The sequence below is a fragment of the Rutidosis leptorrhynchoides genome, chromosome 2, assembly GCF_046630445.1.
Source record: "Rutidosis leptorrhynchoides isolate AG116_Rl617_1_P2 chromosome 2, CSIRO_AGI_Rlap_v1, whole genome shotgun sequence".
Lineage (NCBI taxonomy): Eukaryota > Viridiplantae > Streptophyta > Magnoliopsida > Asterales > Asteraceae > Rutidosis > Rutidosis leptorrhynchoides.
The window spans coordinates 238,500,336-238,517,172 of record NC_092334.1 but is presented as its reverse complement, the minus strand read 5'-3'; positions in this window follow the sequence as shown (position 1 = coordinate 238,517,172).

Below are 16,837 nucleotides of genomic sequence, written 5' to 3'. Positions count from 1 at the left end.
TGAAAAATATGTTCTACGTTGAGTTGTACCACTGGCATACTTCCCTGTAGCTTGGTAACTAATATTTACAGCGGTATTGTAAACGCGAATCCTGTTGATAGATCTATCGGGCCTGACAACCCCAACCGGACTGGACGACCAGTATTCAACGGTTGCACAGTACTTCGTTTTGCGACTACACCTTGGTACGGTGTAGTAAGATTTCATATTAAAGGGAATATGCTACGTGATTAAATGTTAAGTATGGTTACCAAGTGCTCAACCACTTAGAATATTTTTATTGAAATGATTATATACGAAATCTTGTGGTCCATTGTTATAACGCTGCTAGCATCAAACCTATATATCTCACCAACTTTATGTTGACGTTTTAAAGCATGTTATTCTCAGGTACGAATTAAGTCTTCCGCTGTGCATTAGCTCATGTTAAGGATACTACTTGGGACCATTTAAGCTATGATACAAGGACGTTGCATTCGAGTCATTGAAGTTCATTAAAGACTATTGTTATGAAAATGGCAGATTAGATCATTTGGTTGTTATAAAATGTTAGGCTAATATGTCAACTCTCGATGTAATAATAGATTGCCTTTAAGAAATAAATGCAACGTTTGTAAAATGTATCATATAGAGGTCAAGTACCTCGCGATGTTATCAACTATTGTAATTCGTTTTTAATCTATATGGACGATGTCCGGATGATTAGTTTCGGATCCTTTCAATAACGAACGTCAAGTGTTTTACAACCATAGTATGCTTCTATGAACAAAAGCAAAGATAATAGTACGTGACCCTTAGGTCGTTACAAATCATAGTTCAAAAGTATTAAAGTTATGAATGCAAGATAGACAGTTCATGCGGTGATAACTCTAGAGCAGTGGGTGTCTACAGCAAGACTAGTACACAGCGGAAGCAACCTTAAGCACCTGAGAAAAACATGCTTAAAAACGTCAACACAAAGGTTGGTGAGTTATAGTTTAAGTATAACACTATGTAAGGTAGGCCACGAGATTTCAGTGCTACAAAGAGCGTTTCAAAATAGTATGATAAAGTATATGTTAACCGTGGGCACTTGGTAACTAACTTAACATTTATACCCCCTGAAAGTACACTTGGCAAGTGCGTATGTATACGAAGTATTAAACACTCATTAAATACTAGCGCGACTAGCCCGAGTGGGGATGTCAAACCCTATGGATCCATATCTAAGATTCGCATTCACCGTTTCAAAAACCAATGACTAAACGTTACCGAACTAAAGGGAATATTTATGCCGTTGTATAACCCACACATATATAAGTTTAAGTACTCGTGCCTAGTATGTAAAACGTAAAATGCGCATGTATTCTCAGTTCCCAAAATAAGTTAAAGTAAAAAGGGAATGCTATAACTCACAATGATAAAGTAGCGGTAAAGTATGACTCGGGAAATAAGCAAGTACGTAGGTCCGGAAAGTCCTCAACCTAAGTCAAATAATACTAAGTCAGTAAATCATTCCAATAGGTTTAAATGTATGTAAATTAGGTCTTAAAGGTCATCATCAAACAAAAGGTGTAAAGTAAGTTTCGTTTATGAAAAGAGTTTAAAACAAAGGCTGACTTCGGTCAGTCACCACGGTCTCTACACAAACTGAAAAGAGGTGAGACCAGTGGAAATGGCTCTGTATATGAGTTCTTTAAGTGTGGTAAAAATTACAGAAGCAAACTCATCTTCGTTTGACCGTGGCGACGGTCTAAGTGCGAGTCGGTCAGAATTTTCAGCACAACGTTAAATGGACATAGTGACGAGCGGAGGGCCATAAATCCTAAACCGTAACTCGGATTAAGACGAGTCCTGTATGAAAAGTTATCTACTCGAACAGAGATATCTAAAATTCATACTTACAGTAGCCCAGGTCGTACTGATCAGACACAGTAAAACAGTAGGTTCTGGTGGTTCTTGGTGCTTGATGTTCATCACGGTTCTCATCCTTGATGCATATAGCTTCAAGTGTACAACTCGTTGATGTGTTTACATCATCATAACCAAGGTTTCACCATCATAGCATTTGTGTAAGTCTAAGACATGTAGCACAACTCAATTAAGTGTTGTATGTAGTTCGATGAACCAAAGTTACATCAAAGTCTTAGATCCGACACATACATGAACTTTTAAAACTAATATTAAGTTGCAAACTTGAAAGTAAACTTATGAAATCAAGAACTTAAGTTGTAGAACATAGTTCTTAGTTAGATCTTGAAGATCCTAGACCCAAAAGTCTAGATCTAACATAAGTGTACCAAGTTATAATTAAAGAAAGCTTACTTACATGTTCTTGAACTTTTAAAGTTAATTTTTAGTTCAAGAAAAATGAGATCAAAGTTAACTTGTAACATTTGACCACTAAAACCAACAAACATGAAATTAAAGTACATAATATAAAAAAAATAAACTAAGTAACAAGTAATAAGTTCATGGGTTTCATACTTTAAAGATTCAAGCCTAAGTCTTGATCTTTAGAAAGTAAACTTTAAGTTTACTTCGTGAACACAAGTATGCTTTCAACACATGAACTTTGATTCTTTAAACAAGTGTTAAGTGTAGATCATAAACTAGAAAGTTTATGTCTTGTATGTCTTGTAAGAACAAGTTGATATGAAAAATCAAACTAATAAGTTTGATTCTTAATAATTAGTAAATAACAACAACAACAAAGGAAGTAATCAACAACAACTAACAAGTATCAAGTAATTAAACATTAAGCAAGAACAAGAATGATGATGATGAAGGATGTTTGGTTCGTTTTTTTTTTTTTTTTTGTAAACAAGAAAGGAAGAAGAAAAGTTTATTACTTACAAGAAAAAGAGAGAAACTTGAGAGAGTTTGAAGTATTGTTTGTTTGTGTGTGTGTAAAAGAAATGAATGCAAGTAAACAAGTAAGTAAAAAAAATGAACCAAACTCCTCTAAAGGAGGCCTATGGCCGACGGTTTCAAAATGGGGAGGGAGGAAGAGATTTGTTCACTAGTCCATGTATGGTAAAGCCTTAAAAGTTGGTTATTAGGTGTTAGTTCATGGGGATAAGGTGGTAACTAGATTCCATACAAGTTAAGCCATCTAGTTAACTCTTAAATATGATACTTACGTGGTATTAATGGGCTAACAAGTCCATATAAGATGTAGGGTGGGCTTATAAGCCCAAGTATGTATGTAAGTAACAAGTTAAATGAATAAGCCCAAGTCCAAATAAATAATAATCCAATAAAAGCCCAAGTAATTAACTAGTAACCATAGTTAATTAAAATGATTAATAAAACTTAATCATGAATGTAAATAATACTTGAAAATATTATTCGTGCAAGTTTCGTGTGTCACAAAGACGTTTCGGGCAATTGAAGTCAAGTACGGGCAATCATGGCAACATGTAAATGTAATAACATACATTCGTTTAATAACATGTATTAATAATAATTATTAATAAATAATGTTGGAAAATCCAGGGTCGTTACAGAACCACCAGCTGCTATATCGATGTCTTTTCTTGTAGTGGTGTCGCATCCTTGGTAGAATATTTGTACTATTTAACAGGTGTCTAAACCATGTTGCGGACATCCTCTTAATAACTTCCCAAATCTGGTCCACGCTTCATATAAATTTTCATTTGGCTTTTGTGTGAACGTAACAATTTCTCCTTGAAGTCTTACGGCTTTAGATGCTGGAAATAATTGTTTAAGAAAATTTTCAACTAAAACGTCCCATGTATCAATCGCCCCTTCAGGTAACGATTCTAACCAATCTTTGGCTTCTCCCTTTAAAGTCCAGGGAAATAACATGAGATATATCTGTTCATCCTCCACTTCTCTTATTTTGAATAAAGTACAGATCCTATTAAATGTACAAAGATGTTCATTTGGATCTTCCGTCAGTGCACCACTAAATTGGCATTGATTAGTCACCATGTGTAGGATTTGTCCTTTGATTTCATAATCTGGCGCATTAATGTCTGGTTGAGTAATTGCGTGACCTTGGCCAGTGCGTTTAGCTCTCATTCGGTCTTCCATACTTAGAGGTTCCAGATTTTCCATGATTGAATTTGTTGAATCTGAATCACTAGAGGATTCTGATTTAATGGGTTGTTCCTCAACAATCTCTGTTTGAATGATTGGTGGCTCCGGAGGAAATATTAGTGGTTCAGGATCTCTGAATTGTCCCTGAATATCCTCCAGATTCTCAATTGTGAGGTCGAGTTCAAAAAATGGATTATCGAAAATTTGAATTGGAGTACTTGGTTGACTGGATGACGATTCTAAAGAAAAATCAATGGCGACAATATTGGCTAGATGTCTTGATCGAGTTACAGGTGGTGAACGTATAAAAGGTGGTGAACGTTTTGCTCGGTGCATTCACTGAATATCCTATTAGTTATAAAAATAAAAATTATATAAGTTATCAAATTAATAGACTTTTCTGCTTTTGCCCACGTTTCGAATAGCCAATAGATGCAACAGGGAACCAGAACCCTTTAAATCGGAAGCTCATAACTCAGCCACTAACAAATCCAACTATTACTACGAAGCAAAAAATTTGGATGTCTATCAATTTAACCACTTAAAACAATTTTTCGTTGAAATTTAATGAAATTTTAGAGAAGAAATAGAGAATTCTATGTCCTAAAAAATAGAGCGTCGAAAAACGTCGAAAAATAAAAGGTCGAAAAATAATAAAAAGAACGTAGGGCGCCGAAACTTAAAAGTCTAAAAACTAAGAATTAAATGTTGCGTATAAATGTATTAAAACTTAAAAGGAATTCTATATCTAAAACGACAATAACTTAAAAAGTACTAAAATCTTAGAACAGCGTCGCAAAATTCTAAAGTACCTAAATCTTAGTCTAAAGAAAAAGCACTTAAGAGATTTTACGGCAAAGCCTAAAAATCTAGAAATAAAAATAACTATGGCACAAACTATGACTTAAAACTAAATATGAAAGAAAAATACAAATATTACGAATAAACGATTAAAAAGGTACGAAATTTTAAAAAATAAAACTTAAAGTTGTAAAAATAAAATTTTTATAAAAATATTATTTTTAAATTAATATTTTATAAAAGTATTAATTTTATAAGTAATAAAACTAATTAAAACCTAAAAATACAAATTTAATTAACTAAAACTAATTAATATTTTAATTAAACCCTAATTAATAATAATAATTAATTAAACAACCCTAATTTCGTAATTAAACCTACAGTATTTGACCTGTCAGAAACCTCCGCGAGTGAGGATGCCAACTGGAAAAAAGTACCGCGAGTGCGGATACCACAGATTCAGATGAGATGCAGGTCGAATTTTGCAGGCTCAGTTTGTTTTATTTAAATTTGTTTTTTTTACTTTTTAATTTTCTGTTTTATAAAATATTTTTATAAAATAAATAAAAACTTATAATTTGAAAAATAGAAATAGAATTACTTTATAATTTTATATATTTTAAACAAATTCTTAAAAATATATAGATATTTTTTTTTTATATTTTTAATATTTAAAACGTATTTTTACAAAAATAAACTAAAACTTAATAAAAAAAAATTTTATAGCGTTGCGTTTTCGGCGTTTAACTTTCCCCGGCAGCAGCGCTAAAAATACTTGATGTGCGTAGAGGTGTATACGAAATAGTTATATTTTTACAACAAAATACTATTAAATACGATACAATTTTACACAAGTTATTTATTTATTTAAAGAGTGGATATACCTAAACCTTGCTACAACACTTATAGGCAGTGTACCTAATCGTACAATAGTTTAGTTTTTAGTAAGTCCGGTTCATCCACAGGGAACTCGCCAAGTTTAACGCTATATTTTTAAAACTATATTTGTAAATAAATATATATATTACAATTATTATTATAAAAGGGGATTTTTACCGTTTAATGACCGGTTTGTCGATTTTAAAACTTTAGTCGCAGTTAAAACCTGATGTAAAATATTAAAAATAAATATAACTTAATTTAAAGCGTAAAGTAAATAATGATAATGAAATTGCGCTAAATAAAAGTGCGATAAAATAAAATTTGTGATAATTAAAAGGTACGATAAATAAAATGACAATAAATTAAAGTGCGATAATTAAAACTACAATTAAATATGAAATATATAAATTATGCTTATTTAAACTTCCGTAATCATGATGTTTGACGTGTTGATTTTAGTTTATTATCATGGGTTAATTGTACTTTGTCCTGAATTATTCAATATGTCCGTCTGGTTTTTGACCTTGACAGTCCATCAGTCATAAATATAAAGTGCGAATGTCCTCGTCAAATTATCCTTATATCCGAAGTCAAATATTCCAACTAATTGGGGACTTAAACTATAATTACACCAAGTGTCCTTGTATATAATTCACCCCTGTTTTAATAAGTCCATTAACTATTAATTCATTCCCGTGTTCGGTTAAATGAACGATTATTAGTACTTATAAATATCCCGCCCATCGTGTCCGATTGAGTGTATATGGTTATTTATAGGTACGTCCAATTGTAAATCTTTATATTAAATTAACAAACTATCATTTAATTAAACAAATATAAAGCCCATTAATAGCCCATAGTCTAATTTCCACAAGTGTCGTTCTTTTATCCAAACCCCAATTATGGTACAAAGTCTAATTACCCCGTCTTTAATATTTAGCCCAACATCATGATTACTTCAATTTAAATAAGCATAATAATAACTTAGCTACGAGACATTAATTTAACAATAAAATTAAACATAACTTACAGTGGATATTAATAGCGTAGTGGTACACGGACAGAGTTTCGACTTACAAAACCTTAAAACATTCGACTAACCCAACCTTATTATTATCACTAACTTAAAATTAAAATTACAAATTGAGATTACTAATTGGATGGATAATTGATACATATATTATGTATATAGAGTAGGAAATAGAAAAAGATGTAAAAAATTCGATCAGAATGCGCGACTTTTATAGCCCCACATTTCATTGTAGACCTCCGCGAGTGCGGATGTTTTGTTCACAAAAGTTCCGCGAGTGCGGAGGTATGGATTACAACTCATCTCTTGATTTAAACGTGGGCTGCTGTATTTTTTAATATATATATATATATATATATATATATATATATATATATATATATATATATATATATATATATATATATATATATATATATATATATATATATATATATATATATATATATATATATATATATATATATATATATATATATATATATATATAATTTATATAATTATATATATTATATTATATTCTTGTGCATAGTTGACTTGTAATTTTTGGTCCGTTGCGTCGCGCACTGAAAGTTGGTTCATGTCTCGGTTCCGAATTTTCGAACGTCCTTGCGTACTATTTAATATCTTGTACTTTGCATTTTGCGTCTTGTACTCTTGCAATTTTGAGACGTTTCTCATCAATAATTTAAACCACTTTGATTGTACTTTGTACTTTTTAGCTTTTTGCTCGTTTGCGTCTTCAAATCGTCGAATCTGTTTTTTGTCTTCACCTTTTATTATTTAAACGAATATCACTTGTAAATAGAACAATTGCAACTAAAAGCTTGTCTTTCTTGAGGGATAATGCTATGAAATATATGTTCGTTTTTAGCATTATCAGTTGCAGTTCATAAAGTCCTTGTAAGAACAAGTTTTTGGTTGATTGTTAACATGATTAGGTTGGACGTTGCCTTGGGCAGCAGCAAGTAATTGTTGAAATTGCTCATTAGTCAACACAATGTTGTTAACGGTAGGTGTGCGAACCATGATGCTTCACTACATAAAAGTGAACATAAGTTTGATAAGTTGACAAGTTATAAGTTTGGGAAATTACAAGTATGATAAAGATAAAGTATTGATATCGACATGATATAAATGAAACACTTTATATTATTAGAAATGAGGCATTAAATAAGCCTTTTTATTACACGAGTTGGATATAGAAATAGTTTTAGGCAAAGCCTTTACATAATTAGGAAATAAAAGAATGGAAAAACAAAACAAATGTCGGGTTCACTTCTTCTTCTCAGCCTCCTTCATAAACTTCTCTACTTTCTCATTCTTCGCCTTTTACTTCTCATAAAGGAACTCGAGATTATCATAGAGATTAGTAACACTACTATTGACTACATTGCATTCTTAGTCTCTTAGAGCAAGTTGGTGTTTGACACGGTTTTCCTCCATCTTCAATCTAAAGTCGACATCTTCTCTCAAATAAGCGAGAGATTGTTTCCCCCATCGGGCACTTCTTTCACTTTCATATTTCACCAACTTTATCTCTTTCTTTAACTCAGCATTCTCCTCCAATAGTTTCTTGATCGCTAGGTCTTTTTCATCCATTCGAGCCTCGACCCTTGCAACATGGCGAAGCAAGCAATCAAAGATCTTCTCGATAGTTTTTCGCAGATTCGTGATTTCACACATGGCGTTATAGTTTTCGTAGGAAGGAGATCTGGCTCTTTTCTTAGACGGGCCATCTTCTTTAAATTCAGCAGGGTGTTTCCCTTTACTTTCCGATCTTGGAGTCGGGTGGTATTCGGGAGACTTAGATGAATCTTGGAGAGTGTTTGGACTGTAGTTCAATGGTGGTGGGTCAAGACCATAAAGAGGGCTTCGGACGGGTCTTGCAGTTGAAGAGTATCCAATATCTTCTTCGGTGGCAGGTTTGAAGTGAGCCACTACTTCAGATGGTTTGAAGAGAGTTGTTTTGTTGGTTTGATTAACGCTTGACATCCTAACATTAGGAGAGAGACTTTGATTAGAATTTTAAGCCAAGATTATTAAAGCAAAGTTGTTAAGACTATAAGGCAATCCTAAGTGCTTTAAGTCTAAGGCAGGAAAGGTTATAGTTTTCTAGATTGCTAAGGCACCCTAGCTATCAAGTAAGGGACACATAAAAATGCACCCCTGTTCTCTATAACAGCCTGGTTACGCTCTGATACCAATCTGTCACACCCCCAGTTAGGGTCTGGGTGAATGTGACATTAATATCAAAAATACCAACATATTATATAATGAGAACGACACTATATGATAAAAACAAACTTTATTGAGTACGCAGCGGAAAAAAGAATGTCGTTACAAGAATTTAAATTACAAGAATGTAAATGTTCATAAATGCATAAATAATAAATGTGACTCTTTCTTCAAGTCCAAGAGTCCAAGTAGCATCACACAGATAAGAGTAAGCTGATCAATTATAACCTGAGACAAAACATGCTAAAGTGTCAACCAAAAAGGTTGAGTGAAGTTCATAGGTTTAACAAAATAGTTGACCGTTGTTTAGACCACAAGATTTTTATTTATAAAAGTATATCTTGCGGGGATCTAAAAGTAGTGCCAAGTTTGTGATATTTAAACTAAACAGTTTCAAAGTTTGCCCCGTGACAAGTTGTACTGTCCTTGTCGGTTTGAATCATTATTAAGTAAAAAATACAATTGTAGTGACCCGAACTTTTCCATGTTTATATATATTAAATGAAATTGTCATTTACATGATTAAGTATTTCCAACATGTTAAGCAATCAAACTTGTTAAAACTTGATTAATTGAAATAGGATTCATATAGACAATTGACCACCCAAGTTGACCGGTGATTCATGAACGTTAAAACTTGTAAAAACTATATGATGACATATATATGGATATATATATAGTTAACATGATATTATGATAATTAAACATATCATTAAGTATATTAACAATGAATTACATATGTAAAAGCAAGACTACTAACTTAATGATTTTGAAACGAGACATATATATAACGATTATCGTTGTAACGACATTTAATGTATATATATCATATTAAGAGATATTCATACATCATATTATCATGATAATATAATAATTTAAAATCTCATTTGATATTATAAACATTGGGTTAACAACATTTAACAAGATCGTTAACCTAAAGGTTTCAAAACAACATTTACATGTAACGACTAACGATGACTTAACGACTCAGTTAAAATGTATATACATGTAGTGTTTTAATATGTATTCATACACTTTTTAAAAACTTTAAAACACTTATCAAAATACTTCTACTTAACAAAAATTCTTACAATTACATCCTCGTTCAGTTTCATCAACAATTCTATTCATATGCACCCGTATTCGTACTCGTACAATACACACCTTTTAGATGTATGTACTATTAGTATATACACTCCAATGATCAGCTATTAGCAGCCCATGTGAGTCACCTAACATATGTGGGAACCATCATTTAGAAACTAGCATGAAATATCTCATAAAATTACAAAAATATGAGTAATCATTCATGACTTATTTACATGAAAACAAAATTACATATCCTTTATATCTAATCCATACACCAACGACCAAAAACACCTACAAACACTTTCATTCTTCAATTTTCTTCATCTAATTGATCTCTCTCAAGTTCTATCTTCAAGTTCTAAGTGTTCTTCATAAATTCTACAAGTTCTAGTTTCATAAAATCAAGAATACTTCCAAGTTTGCTAGCTTACTTCCAATCTTGTAGAGTGATCATCCAACCTCAAGAAATCTTTCTTATTTATAGTAAGATATCTTTATAATACAAGGTAATACTCATATTCAAACTTTGATTCAATTTCTATAACCATAACAATCTTATTTCGAGTGGAAATCTTACTTGAACTTGTTTTTCGTGTCATGATTCTGCTTCAAGAACTTCAAGCCATCCAAGGATCCGTTGAAGCTAGATCCATTTTTCTCTTTTCCAGTAGGTTTATCCAAGAAACTTAAGGTAGTAATGATGTTCATAACATCATTCGATTCATACATAAAAAGCTATCATATTCGAAGTGGTAAACTAGTAATCACTAGAACATAGTTTAGTTAATTCAAAACTTGTTCGCAAATAAAGTTAATCCTTCTAACTACACTTTTAAAATCAACTATACACATGATCTATATCTATATGATATGCTAACTTAATGATTTAAAAACCGAAAACACGATAAACACCATAAAACCGGATTTACGCTGTCGTAGTTACAACCGGGGGCTATTTTGGTTTGGATAATTAAAAACTATGAAAAACTTTGATTTAAAAGCTATACTTCTGGGAAAATAATTTTTCTTATGAACATGAAACCATATCCAAAAATCATGGTTAAACTCAAAGTGAAAGTATGTTTTTCAAAACAGTCATCAAGATGTCGTTCTTTCGACGGAAATGACTACCGCTTTCAAAAACGACTTGTAACTTCTATTTCCGACTACAAACCTATACCTTTTCTGTTTAGTTTCATAAAGTCAAGTTCAATACGAAACCGTGGCTGCTTAAATCACTCAAAACGGATTAGAAATGAAGAAATGGCGAGCAAAACAAAATTGGTAAAAACTACTCATTTTAGCTACGTGAAAATTGGTAACAAATCTATTCCAACCATAACTTAATCAACTTGTATTGTATATTATGTAATCTTGAGATACCATAGACACGTATACAATATTTCGACCTATCATGTTGACACATCTATATATATTTCGGAACAACCATAGACACTCTATATGTGAATGTTGGAGTTGGCTATACAGGGTTGAGGTTGATTCCAAAATATATATAGTTTGAGTTGTGATCAATACTGAGATATGTATACACCGAGTCGTGGATTTATTCAAGATAATATATATCGATTTATTTCTGTACATCTAACTGTGGACAACTAGTTGTAGGTTACTAACGAGGACCGCTGACTTAATAAACTTAAAACATCAAAATGTATTAAAAGTGTTGTAAATATATTTTGAACATACTTTGATATATATGTACATATTTGTTATAGGTTCGTGAATCGACCAGTGGCCAAGTCTTACTTCCCGAAGAAGTAAAAAATCTGTGAAAGTGAGTTATAGTCCCACTTTTAAAATCTAATATTTTTGGATGAGAATACATGCAGGTTTTATAAATGATTTACAAAATAGACACAAGTACGTGAAACTACATTCTTTGGTTGAATTATCGAAATCGAATATGCCCCTTTTAATTAAGTCTGGTAATCTAAGAATTAGGGAACAGACACCCTAATTGACACGAATCCTAAAGATAGATCTATTGGGCCTAACAAACCCCATCGAAAGTACCAGATGCTTTAGTACTTCGAAATTTATATCATATCCGAAGGGTGTCCCGGAATGATGGGGATATTCTTATATATGCATCTTATTAATGTCAGTTACCAGGTGTTCACCATATGAATAATTTTTATCTCTATGTATGGGATGTGTATTGAAATATGAAATCTTGTGGTCTATTGTTACGATTTGATATATATAGGTTAAACCTATAACTCACCAACATTTTTGTTGACGTTTAAAGCATGTTTATTCTCAGGTGAATACTAAGAGCTTTCGCTGTTGCATACTAAAATAAGGACAAGATTTGGAGTCTATGTCTGTATGATATTGTGTAAAAACTGCATTCAAGAAACTGATTTCGATGTAACATATTTGTATTGTAAACCATTATGTAATGGTCGTGTGTAAACAGGATATTTTAGATTATCATTATTTGATAATCTACGTAAAGCTTTTTAAACCTTTATTTATAAAATAAAGGTTATGGTTTGTTTTGAAAATGAATGCAGTCTTTGAAAAAAACGTCTCATATAGAGGTCAAAACCTCGCAACGAAATCAATTAATATGGAACGTTTTTAATCAATAAGAACGGGACATTTCAACAATGACTTGGTCAAATGTATCAGGGATGTTACTCCTAATAGGCCTACCCCCAATAATTAAGAATGCGTTATGTAAAAGCAATTAAAAATATCACAGTGGGGACTTGTAGTACATAGCCAGGTATAGCACAGTTTAATAGTTGGTACTTGTGTCTAAATTGTAAATATTTAAAGAAGCATGTGTCTCACCCTAGTAAGTTTAAATAAATTTCGCAATAGTAAGTGGGGCTATGAAGTTTACCTTAGTAAGTAGGAGAAGAGTTTGTTATTCCTCGGAATAGAAGAGTTGGATGAATGTGAGCAAAAAGTCAACCTAATGACATTTAAGAGTAGTTGAATGTTTGCCCAAGTTTAAGTTTAAGTATGCAAGTGTTTAAGTGTAGTTTGTTTTACTAAGTTCCCCTTCTTAGTAAGTTTCCAATTTTAGTAAGTTTCCATGTTTAGTAAGCTAGTGTTGAACACTAGTGAGTTGTTCTTAATAAGTCCACCACTTATTAAGTGTGTAAGTGACTAAGTGTTATTCACTTAGTGAGTGTATGATTACTATAGTCGGGTTTGATATTAACCAAACATCTATGCCACCGCCGAGTCACTTGAATGATCTATTGTTACCGGTCGGCCCAGGATCTCTTGACCAGAATCTAAGTCTTGGCATTCGAGATCCACAAGCGTCCCATAATGGTACCAAAGATCACCCTAAGCCATAAGTAGCGTTGACGTTCAAGTAATTTCACATTATCGTGTATTTTATAATCTTATAATATAAGTATTATTCTTTATTATTGTTTTTTTTAATTCTTTAGTATAATAGGGAAAGGAATTAATTAGTTATTATAAGTATTATTTTGATGTTTTATAATAATAGTAACAATATAATATTAATGTATTTATATGTATTTAATTAGTTTTTCCAAGTTTTTATATTTATTTCCATTTTTCTTTGCATATGTTCTCGGTTTAGATTAAATCAAAATTAATTAGGTAATAAATATCAAATCGACCTAAATAAATAATTTTATATTTTTTTACAGGTTATATATTCTATAAAAATATTATAAAAATTATTAAATTAAATTTTATACCAAAATATTATTTATTTAATATTTTCTAATTATTTAACCATTCTAATCGGCCTATAATTAAATAAATAGGAAAAACAATTTAAAATTAATTCTTATATTTTTTATAGTATTTAGTGATGCTACTAATCATATAAAAATTTTATAAAAATAGATTTAATACACATTTGTATTTATTTTGTATTTTCTTTATTATTTTTCTTGGTTTAGAATAATGCAAAAGTAAATTCTATTTAAATACTAATTGACCCATTTGTTTAATTTTTATAATTTTTGCTTGTTAATAAAAGTATAATAATTTAAAAAAAATTATAATTATTTTTATTACTGTTTAATATTTTATTACGAATTTTATATGGTTTTCGTGTTTAATTAGTACTTAATTCATAATTAATTACAAATAATATTCCAAAACTTATCATAATTATTTTTATAAGTACTACTACTGTTCTAAATAATTTCCAAACAAATACTACTGATGTGAATATATATTAACAATTTAAAATAACAATTGACTAAACAAAATACAAGAAATAAATAAAATGAATAAAAATAATTAAGAAAATGAAAAGGAAAGATTACCTCAAGAGTTCTTCAATATTTTTAGAGAGGAAGTGAGTTAAGTGTGTACAAGAATGAACTAGTTTGGATCTCTTTTTATAGGACACAAGATGGAGCTTAAGTCAATAAGAGGATGAACTAGTTTATGATTTTTTTATTTTTATTTATTTTTAGTCAACGTAAGGATGTATTGGTTTAGTATATATATATATATATATATATATATATATATATATATATATATATATATAATTATTTTTATTTTTATTTTTTATTTTTTACAGATTATAGATTTATATATTTCAAAAACTTTTTATCAAATTATTTTTATTTTTTACTTAATTAATAAATATGAATTTATATAAAAATATAGTAATTTTGGTAATATATATATATATATATATATATATATATATATATATATATATATATATATATATATATATATATATATATATATATAATCAATAATTATGATTTTAATTTAATTACAATTATTACTTATAGTTTTATTAGTTTCCTAAATTACATTTATTTTATATATAACTTGTATTTATTATATAGTTAATTATATAATACATTAACTATATAACAAAAGTAATATAAGTTATATATTTAAATTAATAAGAAAAAGTGTTACATTATATAGATATAGATTTATATAATATAACCTTGTTTATAATAATTATATTATATATTTAAGCGTACGTTGTTGACTAAAAATCACTATTCGGTCAACGTTCATTAAATCGTATGTATAACAACCCTAATTAATTAATACATATAGTCATGCAGAAAAACCTAGGGATATTTTAGTAATTTCAGAAGTCGAAAAGTGAGGGTTGTTATAAATTAACTGTTGGATTGCCTTGATTATTTGGTTGTGTATGTAAGACATACTGATGTTCATGTTGTAAAAATCTAAGGAAAATCTGACCATTGGATCTTGAGATATGATTTTTTGAATCTGGGCAGTTTTAAGGGCGAACTTTTCGGGTTTGATGACGCGAGCATGAGATGGTTTTGTCTTGAAAATCCGAGCGATACGATCTGTGTTTTTATAGATGTGGGTCTGTTACGGGAGCTCAAGTGGGTGTTCGTCTCTCAGTTTAGAGCAGTTGTGGTAACGAACAAGATGCATCGAGTTGAAATCGATAGTGGGAGTATTGGGGAAGTTTGTTGCTTACAGGATTTGAAACGGGATGACCAGTGGTATTTGGTCAATATTCCAGGGTTATGGAATAGGCGAGCAGATTAGAGTTCCTAGTCACCAAGGAAAAATGTTGTCGAATGGTGTCAGATTGAGTGCATTCGACGGTTGCTCGGTTCTTGGTTGATGTTTTAACAAAAGGAGCGGTTTTTTCTTCGAGGGTGATCAATTAGAAGTCTTTAGGTGATGGAAGATGGGCGGATAATCATGTAAGTCCCGATACTTAAGCTTTCTAGGATTATTGAGAGTGTCGGGAACTCGGTTGAGTTTGGTAACCGACGGAAGTTATCGAGGTAGTGGGAGTTATTCAACTAGTAGGGTGGTGGAGATGATTGTACGACGTTGTTCTCCAATGTTCTCAAGAATATTGTGATAATTCTGGGTAACACTAGGGCTTCGAGTACTTTTTTTACTCTCCATTGGCAAATTAAATTTGCGACTAACCAGTGGTACGAACTAAGTTTCTTCTCCGGTATCTGCTTGAGAGAAGATGGGGTTTGTGACGTTCATACCTATGAGGAGTTAGTGTTCTAACGAGGAAGCGGAAAGTTGAAAAGGTGGTAGATCTCAAGGTGGCGATTGCATTCTCACAATGGTATCTTGATGAATGATCTACTAAGGCGTATATTGCGGTTTTCTTATAGTTAGTAAAGGAAATCCAAGATAGTTGGAATACTCTGTACGTGTGGTCGTTGACATGTGGGTTCAGGTTTGGACATGTCTAAATTGATCGGTGAGGCGGTGTTGTCTCATGAAGAATCCTATAACTGAAGAGTCGCATATTTCAATTGGTCTTTTAAGTGTAAGAAGATGGTGGCGAAAGAAACCGAGATGGCCCAAGCTAGTAACTAAAAGATTGTATTATCACTCAACGGTGTTTTTTGTTGTCGAAAGGCTTCACTTGCTCGTGGGTTAACGAGTGAAGTGCAGCGTGATTTGGGTGTCTCATCCGGCAGTATCAAAAGGAGTTGGTAATCGGCTAATTTAACGTTATTGTGGGAGTTTAAGAAACATAGTAATGGGTTGACGAGTATGGGTTTGTTCAAAGTCTCCAAGTGGATGAGTGTTGAGATTGGAAAGTTTAAATAAATGGAAAGAAATCGGAATTTCTTAGGAGCCAAGTTTTACTTGTGAAGGAAGATTTCGATTTTAGGAAAGTTGTTTATTTGGTTCCAAGTTATCTTGTGCATCAAGGCGAAACGTGGAAGACTTGGTCGAGAAGTAAATTCTAGAAGCTTATGGGAAGATCTCGCGGCCGTGAGATGGGCTTCG